The 13922-nt window shown below is 36.7% G+C and overlaps 1 long non-coding RNA gene across 1 annotated transcript; it reads left to right on the top strand.

Moving 5' to 3' along the window:
* Positions 1 to 6442: 6442 nt before the first annotated feature.
* On the top strand, positions 6443 to 8540 carry LOC110873834. Its single transcript, XR_002555502.2, has 3 exons — positions 6443 to 6789; positions 6894 to 6970; positions 7695 to 8540. It is a non-coding gene; the product is annotated as an uncharacterized LOC110873834 (long non-coding RNA).
* Positions 8541 to 13922: the final 5382 nt, after the last annotated feature.

A 13922-nucleotide genomic window follows, 5' to 3' on the forward strand; every position in this document is an offset into this window, starting at 1 on the left:
GGAACGGGCGGCTGCGAGCCACTTTCGGTGGTATCCGTATGTTTAATTATTTTGGCAGCGGAAATTTCATCAAGACCGTAGTTAGGAAATATTTGATCAGAGTAAAACCACCATATTTTTAAATTTATAATCACATGGGTAAAACCCAAGTTTCTTATTACAACATGTTTATAAGGATAAAACTTATTTTATTGAACTTAAAACATCGTCTTTTAGGTAACTTTTATAGCCACATTTTTCCAAGCCGTCAGTGCTTTCCAACTGGCTTTTTACTAATTGGCTGTCACATTGTGTTACCTGAAATGCGTTTTAAAAACATTTGTCAGTGGGAAATACTGGTGAGTGAATCAGTTTAATCAAGAAAAGTGTTATTAATTTAAACAGTATTGAGAGCGATTACAATGTTTATATCTACACAATTACTCATTCAGTACTTGCCACTCGACCGGATCTGTGGCTATGGTCATATCACACATTGGCTAACCCATTGTCAAATTATGAAGATTATCAAGTAATGTATACAAAACCCCATAATACCGGCAGTAATTGAAGAATTACAAAAACTCAATCACTGCTAAATTGCATTGTAAAAAGGTTAAGGTTTTGTAAAAACTGTTTGCAAAAAGGAGATTACTCACATTGCTATTTTAGGTATTTCCTTTGTGGCTTCCTGGTTATAATCTAGTTGAATAAACAATGCACACGCGTTAGTATAATAACCCATTTTAACATTAGTAATACCCTCTCCGAGACGGCATTCCAACGACTACGTCGGGCAGAACCAAGACAGCCGTTACGAAACCCTAGACCAATCGGGCAGAGTATCTAATACGTATCCAGGGGTTATGATACTTACAACGAGGCAGAGCTTCGCTAATCAGGGGGGGGGTATAATACCCGATTATAGCTTATATTATCAGAAATTCATTGGGAGAGAAATGAATTGACCGACAAAAACTGAAATCCCGAGCTCCCACTTTATAGGGCCTGTTTTGGGTTTTACGTAGCCCACGTAAGGTGTAGCCGAGAGGCTACGCGGACCGCGTCAAAGGGAGTCAACGGCGTAGCTGATCCGGGTCACAGGGTAGGTTCAACACGCGTCGGCCACGTGTCAGCACCGGAGCTCGCCTGGTTTTTAAGTTATCGCGGCCCGCGTAAGGTTTAAGGTGTGGCTTAAGCGACCCGCCTAAATCCCAAAAATTGATTTTTAATTATTTTTAATAATATTCAAAGTATTCGGGGTCCGTTTTCGCATATGGGGTGTATTTTAGGATGTGTAGGGGTGTCAAGGGTGTTTTAGGAGGGTTGTTATATTTTGGGTATAATCCCTGAATTTAATAAAAATATATATAGTGTACTCGCATTAAGTATAGTAACCCAATTCAACTTTATCCCTACGTCACGAGACAGAACCCCAACAAACTTAGTCAGGCAGAGCCTTGACATTTGTTACGGGGCCCTACGTCACTTGGACGGGGTATCAGTGATCAGGGGCTACAATACTTAAAACGGGGTAGGGCTTTATTATAAATTTAATAATAATAGAAATATAGAAATGAAAGAGATCGAGAGGTAAATGAAAGAGACTGAACATTTAGAAAGTTTAAAGGTATGTGCTATATATATACTGAATGTTGTTAGCTTAGAGTCCATGCGAAGATTTGTCTAGCCTCTTGAAATTGAGCCACCTACACTTATCCTATAATTCCTTTCATTTACTTTTGACTTCATTCCACGTAGAGATATGCATGCATGTTTCCAAATTTTACATAACTTTATTATAATTTTATTACTTTATATATTATAATTAATTTAACTACTTCACTCATTTGGCGCATATAACTTCTAAAACATGACATTTTATAAAATAATGACTATGCCATTAGATCGAGAATAATTTTATCTACATTTTGCACCAAGTTTCATTAAAAACAGAGTTGGTTCAAATATAATGTATTTTTATAATTTAATTATTAAATGGTTCCTACGTTTGCCCAAAATACCTCATATTTCCATCGGTCAACTTACCCATGATGCATCCTTTTAATAACATAAGTTTTATATATTTTAAATAAAAATTTTGGGAATGTTACATGATCCTAGCACTTGGTGTCCCTCTTGATAACCACTGTGATAAAACACATACGGTTATAAGAAGATTAATCAGAAAATTTGGACCAAACAAGACAAATGCAAAAATGGAACCAGTCATCACATCATGGCGTTTTGGTAAAGACACAGACATGGTCACCGTTATATGTGACAACGGAGAGTAGGAAGACTACATGCTTGAAAACATCATGACCAAGCAGGGTCTTGGGTTCCTGGAGGAGTTACACAACGCCACATGTTTGAACACGGACATGAACATAAAATTGGCGTTGTTGAAGAACCTGTTCAAATGGAGGCTTCAAAATCTTCAAGAACAAGAAACCAATGAAAGTGAAAGTGATGACTTGGATGAGAAACTGGAAGAAGAATTCGAAGAAGAAGACGAGGGGAGTGATGGATACTTCTTAGACAAAGTCCCTTCTGATGAGGAGTTTTATTTTTTTTTTCTTTTGTGTAATTTTTTCTGTGTTTCTTATGTACTTTTCAAATAATAAAATACTATATTTCTCTCATTAGTTACAAAATACCAAAATGCCACAAAAGCCAGACACCAAAATTTAATTAGTATATTTTATCATCTTGATCTACAAAACACCATTAAATACAAAACGCCAAACTTGAAGGATGGGACGTGTTAAAGCCTTAACAGATAAAGCTGAACAAACAGTAAATACAAACATTAACTGAAACGAATGATACTTTATTACTAGCATTTATTATAATAAAATCCCGCCTAAACTATGCGCCAAAAACACCTAATAAAAACAAAATCTCCACACCTTCCATTGATCACAGCAAAAAACAAACGCCATGTTTCCTAAATACCACTAACTTTAAATTGCCAAAAAAAGTTAAAAAAACCACAGATGGTAAACGTCGTTTCTTGGATATTCAGTATGTCTCGTTTTGGTTTCTCTTTCGTTGACCCTCATAAAGCTGGGGATACCGATTATGGCTTTTTGTGACTCCGGGCGATTACGGGTTGGATGTCTAATTGTCCAGGCGGTAATGATAGTATCTTGTACCTGTTTCACTGAATGGATTCTTAGGTGAGGGAGGTAACTCAATAAGATTTTGCTAAATGAGATGGACAAATCTTCAAGAAAAAGAGACATTATGTGAAAAAGGGGCTACGGCCACACTTTTGGCAAAACCGCCCAGCCACACATTTATAAAAATGTGTGGCTAAAGGTTATTCATAACATTTTAAAACATCTTTAGCCACACATTTTATTATTAATGTGACCATTTATACCGGTTCAGAACCTTTAGCCACACTTTTAGAAAACAATGTGACATTTATTAGCCACAAATCGAAATGTATGGCCAAATATGATCTATGACCACATATTTTTGTTTTATGTGACGAAAAAAACATGTATTTGACACATTTAGCCACACTTTAAGAAAAAAATTGTGACATATATTTGCGACACTAGCAAAGTGTGGCTAAATGTTATCTACGATCATATTATATATTTTCCTGTGACCAATAATATGTGTATTCAAAACCTTTAGCCATACTTTAACAAAAAAACTGTGACATTTATTAGTCACACTAAAAAAGTGTGGCCAAATTTGATCTACGGTTAATGTATTTATTTCGCGTGACTAAACACAAAACTATTCCAAACCTTTAGCCACACGTTAAGATAAAACATCCACATTAGAAAAGTGTGGCCAAATGTATTCTACGACCACATGATATGTTTAATAATGTGGCTAAAATCTAATACATATGGCCACATATATTGTTTTATGTAACCAAAAGTTAGACAATAGTCACACTTAAAATTACAAAATTTAATGTGGTTTTACATTAACATTTGTCACACAATCATTATTTTGTGTGACGAGATATTATCAAATGTCATTAAAAAATGTGTGACCAAATGTTAAACCTACTACATCTTTAAAAATTCCCCCCAAAATACTTAATTCCAAAACTTAAACTTCCACCTAAAATATTTCATCTTAAAACTTCCCTCCAAAATATTTCATTCTAAAACTTAAACTTACCCCCAAAATATTTTATCCTAAAACTTAAACTTCCCCCCAAAATATTTGATTCAAAACTTTTCTCTCAAATAATATTCTTATTTAAAAAAATTACATTATTTAATATTAAAAAACGAAAAACAATCTTACTAGATATTTAATAATTCAAACTATTATTTAATATTATATATTTTAAACCATATTTGTTTTCTTCTAAATGATATATTAATGTATGCATATTAATAATGGTACCGAATTTCTCGTAGTTAATTGTTTTCAATACTGGTACTTTCAGTTCGATAAGGTACCGATAGTTTACTGATTTTAATTACTTTCATATAGCGTTGCGGCACGAGTACTGTACAGTACCATACTGAACATTTTTGGTACCGGTACCTATACCCATATTTGATTATTTCCGGTATTGGCATTTTCGGTACCGGCATGTTCGGTACCAGTACCGGTATCGAACTCATCTCTAATCATATATGTGTTAATGGACCATATTGGGCTTTACTGGGTCACAATGGCCAATAGTGGTCATAGATATGTTAATGAACCATATTGGATCACAATGGACAATAGTAGATCGCTCATGTCTTAATGGACCATATTAGGCGTAAATGATAGTGGATCATACATGTCTTAATGGATCACAATGCATAATAGTATATCATATATGTGTTAATGGGCCATATTGAGCCTATGTGGAACATAATGGCCAATAATGGATCGTATATGTCTTAATGGACCATATTCGGCCTTAATGGAGCACAATAGACAACAGTGGATCGTATATGTCTTAATGGACCTTATTGGGCTTTGATATGTCACATTGGCTAATAGTGAATCGTATATGTCTTAATGAACCATATTGGGCCTTAATGGATCACAAGGTCAATAGTAGATCAAAATTTCTTAATGGACTATATTGGGCCTTAACGGATCATAATGGCCAATAGTCGATAACACATGTCTTAATGGACCATATGGGCCTTCATGGAGCATGATGACTAATTGTGGATCATTTATGTCTTAATAGACCACATTGGGTCTAAATGGATTACAATGGCCAATATTGGATCGTACATTTCTTAATGGGTTTTTTTAATTTGGTTGTTTTGGATTTGTGTGCTTCAATTACCATGCTCTGTGATCAGGGGCGGTTTTTAGAAGGCCTATGGCAGGGCCACGGCCCGGGCAAGTTTTTCGGCCGTAGTGCTAATTTTCCGCATTTCGATCGAAATTTTTTATATATACTATGTTTGGCCCGGGCTTACCCGGATTTTTTTAGTGTCCGTGTATTTCGGCCTTGGCACATTCAACGGGTAAGATCCGTCATGATCTGATTCAAAGTAAGGGTTTCTGAACATAGGTTTCTTTTGTTTCCAAAATATGAACCAAACGAGCCAATGAAAGTCTATCATTTGTTCATAATGGATCCATGGTTAACATGCTAGGCCATGTTGTTTTGATAACTTTTTATATAAAAATTATGCCACTATTATTATATTGTGAAATCACTTGCCATTCGCATGACTTTTCTTTTTATGAGCTTGTATTATTAAAATAGTTGAAATTTTAATTTTTGTATCCCATTTTTATGAGCTTGTATTATTAAAATAGTTGAAATTTTAATTTTCGTATCCCAAGTTTTGACTTCCCGCTTATGTAATCCATTTTGCTACCCTAATTTTCCCCAAATTTCCATGGTTTTCCTCTAAGTTTTCATCTTCTTACCGTGTGGTAACGGCTTTCAGAAATCTTTTTCTTGCAAACTATCACTAGTACAATAATCATTTGTTGGTGCTATGGCATATTTTAGGGTGGAGGGAGTGGTCTCGGGGAAGGGGCTGCCAGCTTCAAAAAGGTCAGTGGGGAGTAATGTTTGCGGTGAGTATACACCGATGTGTGGGAATAGAAGATAGAGCGGAGAGAGAGGGGTGAATGGTGGACCCTAACCTCTTTCAACTAATTACATTTTTTAAAAAAAATTATCATTCTCCATGTGTTTGACCATTACCAGTGATTGAGTGCAAAATGAGGAGTGAAGTAGAGACTTAACATGACATGATATTATTGACTAAAAAATAACTTAAACACTCACTAGTGATTGATCACTCCCTCCACCCTTATGATGTTGCGGTTCAATAAAGAACCGCACATCCAAATCAATTTTCCATCAAATACCAGCACCAATTTATTTATTGATGATGCGGTATTGCGGTTCATATTTTTTGATGAAGCAACAAATAAAAAAAAATCAAATACTCATTATTTTAGGAATTTTGGTGAAATTCCCTAAAAAAACTTCTAATAAAAAAATCAAACTGTAAATATATACACAGTCACGAACTTCCTTCCCCCCAAACTCTTCCTCTCCCCTCGAACCCTAACGCACGCAGCAAAACTCACGGCGGCAAATCTCACGGCGACAACCTCCACTTCTCACCTAACCGACGGCAACCCTCTTCTCACCTATGCGGCGGCTACAATTGTGCCTTCTCCTCTCGAACCCTAATACCGGCTCTGACGGTGACGATGGCGAAATCGCCACAAGCAAACGACGGCTATAGCAGTGGAAAACCACCACATAAACCTTTTCCTAAAATTGTTGAACCCTGCTCTAACACAGTAACCTCAGGGCAAGATGATCGAGAGATCTGATTCGCTGTTTTTGTAAGTTGTTTCATTATACATTGATTGTTTTTAAAAGCCATTGATCTATGGATTATCTGGGTTGAACGTGTTCTGATCATTTTTTTATTTGAATTTTGTGTTAGCCATCAGTCGCACATTGTATACATGGATCTCTCTTTCGTCTGTGTGGATCGGATCGTAACATGTTGATTCTTAATAGGTATGGTCAAATCAAAATGTTCATATCGTTATGTTTTATTCTTTTTTTAGATTATGAATATGTATTTTGAGTATTAACATGCACATTTATTTCATACTTGGTTAATTTTCTGATAATATTAACCATACTTGTTAAAATCAAGTTATTTTGATGTTGAGTTATTCAGATTAGGAGAAATAAAAATCCAACAAAAAGTATCTTTATAATTCTGTTAAAATACTCAACTGTTTGGCACCTAGTGGTTTTTGTTCATCGTCAACTTGCTAATTTTTAAAAGTTATGGGTTGAAACTGGTCAAAGTTAGTGTCAGTAGCAGACTCGTATGGAAAAACAACCAACAGGATTATGAATTTATGAAATGTTTACTTGATTAATAAGGGTTTTTATGTAAAACAAATAAGAGAGACACAACTTCTAGTTCTAAATAATTTAATTAATTTGTTACTATTATACTGTTTCACCATGTTATTATACTATTTCACCCCTCTATCCACTGGGATAGAGGTATGGTGGTTGTTGTAGACATGTTAAAATCAAGATATCCTCATCCTGATATAAAATTAATATTCAAGCTCTAGGAGGATTACTTGCAATTTAATCATGATTGACTGCCGTGATGAAGAAAAGGCAGCAATTGAGGAACTAACAAACTCTCTCACACATCAATTTCCTGTTTTGTTCTTTTTGTTATAAATACTGAATATGGTACTTTTGGTTGAAACAGGGTGTTACTTGTCCTGCAAAGTTTGCAAAATATGCATCGATCAGCGATTGCAGACATCTAGTTTCAACTGAAGACTTCGAGGCGGCTTATTAGGCTTTCTTGGAGGAGTCTTTCATTGTTATAGCAATGAAATCCTCCTCAATTTCCTTACGCGATAGCTGGATCGAAAAGCTAGGTCTTTCTTCCTTCTTATCAATGTTCCATCTAGGCCTGGTTTTCTTCAATCTCTGACCGCCTGCCTCTACATTGATTCTTCTGTCAGCCTCATCTTTTGAGAGAATCGTAGGTGTAGGTGATAGCGATGATGCTTTAGATATCAACTTTTTCAAAGATATGTATTTCAAAGGCGTGGAGTTTTCTTCACCTTCATTTGGGGATGAAGAAGCTTTGATCGGAGACCATGATGAATTCAGCTCTAAATCCAACTTCTTCTGCCGATCATCAGTGGATCTAGGTTGTCCTGCACTCCTGCAGAAGGGTTCGGGTTAGCGTCACCTGGATCTGAGGATTCATCATCTTCAACCACATGCATTGCTCGAACTGGATCAACTTTCATGCACGTCAATAGATGTTTTCCCCCATGCCAACCCCGTACGACCCTTTTAAACCCACACTAAAAAAAGGGCCAGCTAATGGCCAAAATGAAAACAGAAAAAGTTTTTCAAGAAATGAGAGAAGGTTACGTTGCAAGTGCTTCCAGGAGTGATGTATGTTGAGACAAAAAGTGGTGTTGTTGCTAATGCTGCTAGGATTGATGCAAGTTTATGTATTTAGTATTCAAATTGACAATTTATGTCTGGATTTTGGTTTACTATTGTTAATATTATTAATTTTGTTTTTTAGGTTTGTTCATCTTTGCTATTGTTTTAATTCTACGAAAAATTGAAAATAAAATTGCTAATTACACGAAAATGGCCACATAGCCACAACAATATATGTGACTATAAAATAGAAACGGCCACACTTACAGTAAATTCGTGACTGTTGATATCATTTTGTCACACTTAATGGGTCATTTTCTTAATTACAACAACCTTTCTGTCACATTTTAAAATTCATGTGGCTAAAACAAACTTTTTAGTGACTATATAATAGAAACAGACACACTTATGGTAAACTCATGTGACTATACAATAGAAACGGCCACACTTACAGTAAATTCGTGACTGTTGATACCATTTTGTCACACTTAATGGGCCATTTTCTTAATTACAACAACCTTTCTGTCACATTTTTTTAAAATTCATGTGACTAAAACAAACTTTTTAGTGACTATATAATAGAAACAGACACACTTATGGTAAACTCATGTGACTATACAATAGAAACTGCCACACTTAAAATAAATTAATGTGGCCATCGATACCTTTAGTCACACTTAATGGATCATTTTCTTACTTACAACAACCTTTTTGCCACACTTTTTAAAAATTTATGTGGTTAAAACAAACATTTTAGTGACTATATAACAGAAACAGTCACACTTACAGTGAATTCATGTGGCTATATAATACAGACGGCTACAGTTACAATAAATTCATGTGACCATTGATACCATTTAGCCACACTTAATGGACCATTTTCTTGATTACAACAACCTTTTTTTGTCACAGTATTTTAAAATTAATGTGGCTAAAACAAACTTATTGGTGACTGTATAATAGAAATGGCCACACATATAGTAAATTCATGTGGTTGTTGCTACTCGTTTAGCCACACTTATTTGACAAAATGATTGATTTCAACAAGACCTTTTATCCACAGTTTAAGTTGCTATGGCCACACATAAGTGAATGTGGCCGTATGATGCCTACGATGACTTGACCTTTAGTCACACTTGAGCTGGAAAAAAAAGTGTGGCGAAAGGCGTATGGTCACACATTTTTCGTGTGGCAGTAGGCCTTTTTTGACATAGTGAGACTAATGACAGTGATATGTCATTTTGTGTGCTTTGCTTGAAGAAGGTTTGGATGAGAAGAAGAGACCAATCCTAGTGTAAATGCTATTTTGGACGCCATGATGGTAATGAGGATGACAGCCAAATAGCATCCTCACATACGACATCAATCTATGTCTCCAAAATCCATAAAACCACTTCAACAATGAACAACAATAGATCACACCAAAAACCAAAGCGCCATATTTTACTGACTGATCAGCTTCGCCTAGAGCCGAACGTTTCAGCTGTGTAGGGAAATCAGCATCTATCTAAGGTATTCAAAGGTTCAAGGCACAAAAACTTCAATCAATCTTTGATGATTGATCAGTACCCCTTGGGGTGTCCTAGTGGCCAGCCTCACCCACCTCTTCCAAGAGGACCACGGTTCGAATCCTGGTAGGTACACCCTCCAGGATCTCGCGTCGGGTTGGGTATAAACCGCCAGGAAGCTATGGGGCTAAGCTAGCTTGTGGAGTGCGATCACTCCAGCGGTTGGGAGGACCGTGCAATATCCCCCCGGTAATATAAGATTCCCATTTTGCTGATAGTTCGAGCTGCTCATTTTATTTTGTTTTTGAAGTTCCAGCTCATGTCCTTCTAGTTTTTCAATCAACGTGTCTAGGGTTATCTCATCAAATTTGGCATCATTTTTCAGAATCGTGACAAAGGTTTGCCAATCATCTACGTGAAGTAATGCATCAATAAGTTTATCAATGATTTCTTCTCTGTTCTTTTTGATACCGAATCTTTCTAGCTCAATTTTCAGATGACAGAAACGTTCTATCATCTGTCGGACATTCTCACCCTTTAGACAGTTGAATAGATCAAACACTTTCTTAAGCAATGATCTTTTGTTCTTCACTATCTCTTTTCCACCTCCAGCTTTAACTTTCAGTGCTTCCCAAATTGATTTTGATGTTTCATTATGTTGGAGTGACGAAAGAATATCATCCCTAACTGACTGTTGTATCAATGCAATCATTCTTTGTTCATTAGAGAATACTATTTTTTCGTCATCTTCAAATTGTTCAAGTGGAATTTCTTCTTGTTTATCATTTTTAGGTTTTTTATATCCAAATTTTAACAAGAACCAACATTCATAGGCATACGCTTTCAGCCAATTCTCAAATCTGTCTTTCCACCGGTTATAATATTCTATATTCATTAATTTCGGTGGTCTTTGATGAGTTCCGTACACATTATCGTATTTCAAACTTTCTGAAATAGCATTCGAGATGTTCTTTGGTGTGGGTGTTGTTTCGGATGTGAAAGCGTTGTAGAATTCGTTGAAAAATGATTTTGAAATGCTTGAAAATCACCTGCAAGAATCAACAAAATATCAAACAACTTAGAAAACCAAACAATCTAACACCTTGATCCGTGCGGATGAGGGATGTTGGTTCGCACGAATGGTCAAAATCAGATCTTTGTGAACTTATCAATGTTGGTTCGTGCCAACGAACTAGTATAGATTCGTGCGAATCAAGTTTGTGCACAACTCAGCCATAACTTCTTGGTTTCACAATTTTTTGATGATTTTGTTCGAATTTTGATCTGAAACTTTGAAGGATAGATTAAATCTTAATTTCACCCAACATGTTCAAAAATCGGTCGTTTTTAACCGTGGATTCGTCGTGAATTTGAGTTTTAAAGTTGAAAAAGAAGCGTAGAAGAAAAATGAGTAGAAATTGATGAAATTCAGCTCTAATTTTGCTTGAATCTTCTTGTTTCTTGTATCTTCAGTCCTTGCAATCAATCTCCTGCTTTGATACCACTTGAGAGTGCGTGTTTGGATCGATTCCGATGTTCTGTTGATTGCGTAGATCTCGTATCTTGTGCGGAATACAAGTACGAGAGTGGATTGAACAAGATCAAGTAAATTTAAGATGATTTCTATTGATTAATTAACAATATAAAACCACAAAATCACTTTGGATAGAGCTTCGCTACTCAAGTCCACAAAGTTACAAATGAACAAGACTCAACCCCTATTTATACTAAGACTCCATTCGCACCTATATACTCACGGACCAACTCATGCGGATCTACTTAAGTCCGTGCGCATGAATCAACATAAAAAACCCTAATTCGACGCAGGTTCGTGCGGATTGACATGGTTGATCCGTGCAGACCTGTTATTCATTCTAATGTATATTACATTTCAAACCATGTCTTGTTTCATATGTTAGCTACGATACGTGATTGATGGAAGCGATAGACATATGCACTCACAGCATCTCGCGCTCCTTTCCATGTACTATAAGCATCTCTTCATTTGGTAGGGGGTGCGAATGGTTTTCTCATGACAAACCACTCCCGCCCGGTTATTGGACAACCAGTCCATGCCGACCACTATGTCGAAACTACGCAAATGAATGGGTAAAAGATCGATATTAACTTTTCATTGGTCAAGTTCCATAGTGCATCCTTTAATAACTTCTCCTGCCTTGATTAGTTTACCGTTTGCCAATCCTATAGAATGAGGGGTCATCTAGCTTATTTGACTTTAGGCCAAGTATATTTTGAATTCTATGAAGATGAAGCTTGATATCAATGTGCTTGGATTTAGAGTGAAAATAGGGTTTTTTGATAATCTGGATAGCGACATCATTATCACAATAAACAGTAGTGTTTAGATAAGTCAAACCGTAGTCATTGTGCTGGTGTTGCATCCAAAGAACATGGGAGCAGCAAGCAGATGCTGCAACATACTCTACTTCCACTGTGGAAAGAGACACAGTCTGTTGCTTCTTGCACTGCCATGAGACGAGTCTGTCTCCGAAGAATTGGCATCCAGCTGATGTAGATTTCCTATCCCTGTCTGTCCCTCCAAAGTTGCTGTCTGAAAAAGCAAACAGATCAAAGTTTGAATCTCTGGGATACTAGAGTCCAAGTTTAGGAGCTCCCTTTAGATATCTAAAAATTCTTTTAACAGCAGTGAGATGAGAGAGTTTAGGATTAGCCTGATAACGAGCACATTGATAGATGGCAAACATAATGTCTGGCCGACTTGCAGTCAAGTAGATTAATGAACTAATCATAGATCGATACAGAGTCTGATTAACCAGGCTTCCTTCAGCATTCTCATTAAGTAAGGGCCGTTCTACAATTGGGGTGTCCATAGGCTTTGAATCTGTCATGTCGAATTTTGCAAGGTCGTTGTGAACATATTTGATTTAATAAATCAAGATTCCTTGACTATTCTGACGAACTTGCAAGCCTAGAAACATTTTCATTTCTCCCAACGAGCTCATTTCGAAATTCTTCTTCATAACCTCTTCGAACTCCTTACATAGAACTTCATTGGTTAACCTGAAATGATATCATCAACGTATATCTGAACAAGGATAAGATCGTTGTCAACGCGTTTGATGAACAGCGTTTGATCTATTGTCCCCCAAGTATATCCGTGGGCAAGAAGATGCTTTGTTAAGGTTGCATACCATGCACGAGGTGCTTGGGGTAACCCATACAAAGCTTTATCTAGCTTGTAGGCATAGCTTGGTTTCTCTAAATCTACGAACCCAGGGGGTTGAGCATCATAAATTTCTTCCATGACCTTCCTGTACAGAAATGCCGTCTTGACATCCACCTGGTAAACTTTAAATCCCATGAAAGATGCGTATGCCAAGAAAATGCGAATGGCCTCCAGACGTGCCACTGGTGCGTACACCTCATCATAATCCAGACCTTCAACTTGCTTGAAAACTTGGACCACCAATCGTTCTTTGTTCCTCACAATCACGCCAGTGTCATCTCATTTGTTTCTAAACACCAATCGTGTTCAAAGAACGAGTTTTCCTTTAGGTAGCTTCTCCAACTTCTAAATGCCCAATCTTTCAAACTGATTGAGCTCTTCATGCAATACATCGACCCATCTAGGTTCCTGAGAAGCAACATTAATGCTTTTAGGCTTAATATGTGAAATGAAGCATGAACATAAGCATGTGTTAATGTCTCCTGATTTGCTGCGGGTTTGAACACAAGTAGTCACAGAACCAATAACGTTCTCAATTGGGTGACTTCTCTGAACACGCTGTGGAATTGCTATTGAAGGAGCCTGCAAGTTTGATCGCAAGTTGGAAAAACTTCTTGACACTATCTCAGATTGCTCCCCCTCATTTGATGCAGTAGCAGTGTTGATCACTGGCGGATCTACAATGCAATCTGATGGAATCGGCTCCTGAAACAGAGAAGCTCATTGGACATTGGAGTTCGAGGGTCCCATATTTGTCTGCCATGTGGAGGCTTCAGTTTTGTGAACTGCACCATCAGGAGTGGTTGTTGAA

The sequence above is a fragment of the Helianthus annuus genome, chromosome 8 (genome assembly GCF_002127325.2).
Source record: "Helianthus annuus cultivar XRQ/B chromosome 8, HanXRQr2.0-SUNRISE, whole genome shotgun sequence".
Classification (NCBI taxonomy): Eukaryota; Viridiplantae; Streptophyta; class Magnoliopsida; order Asterales; family Asteraceae; genus Helianthus; species Helianthus annuus.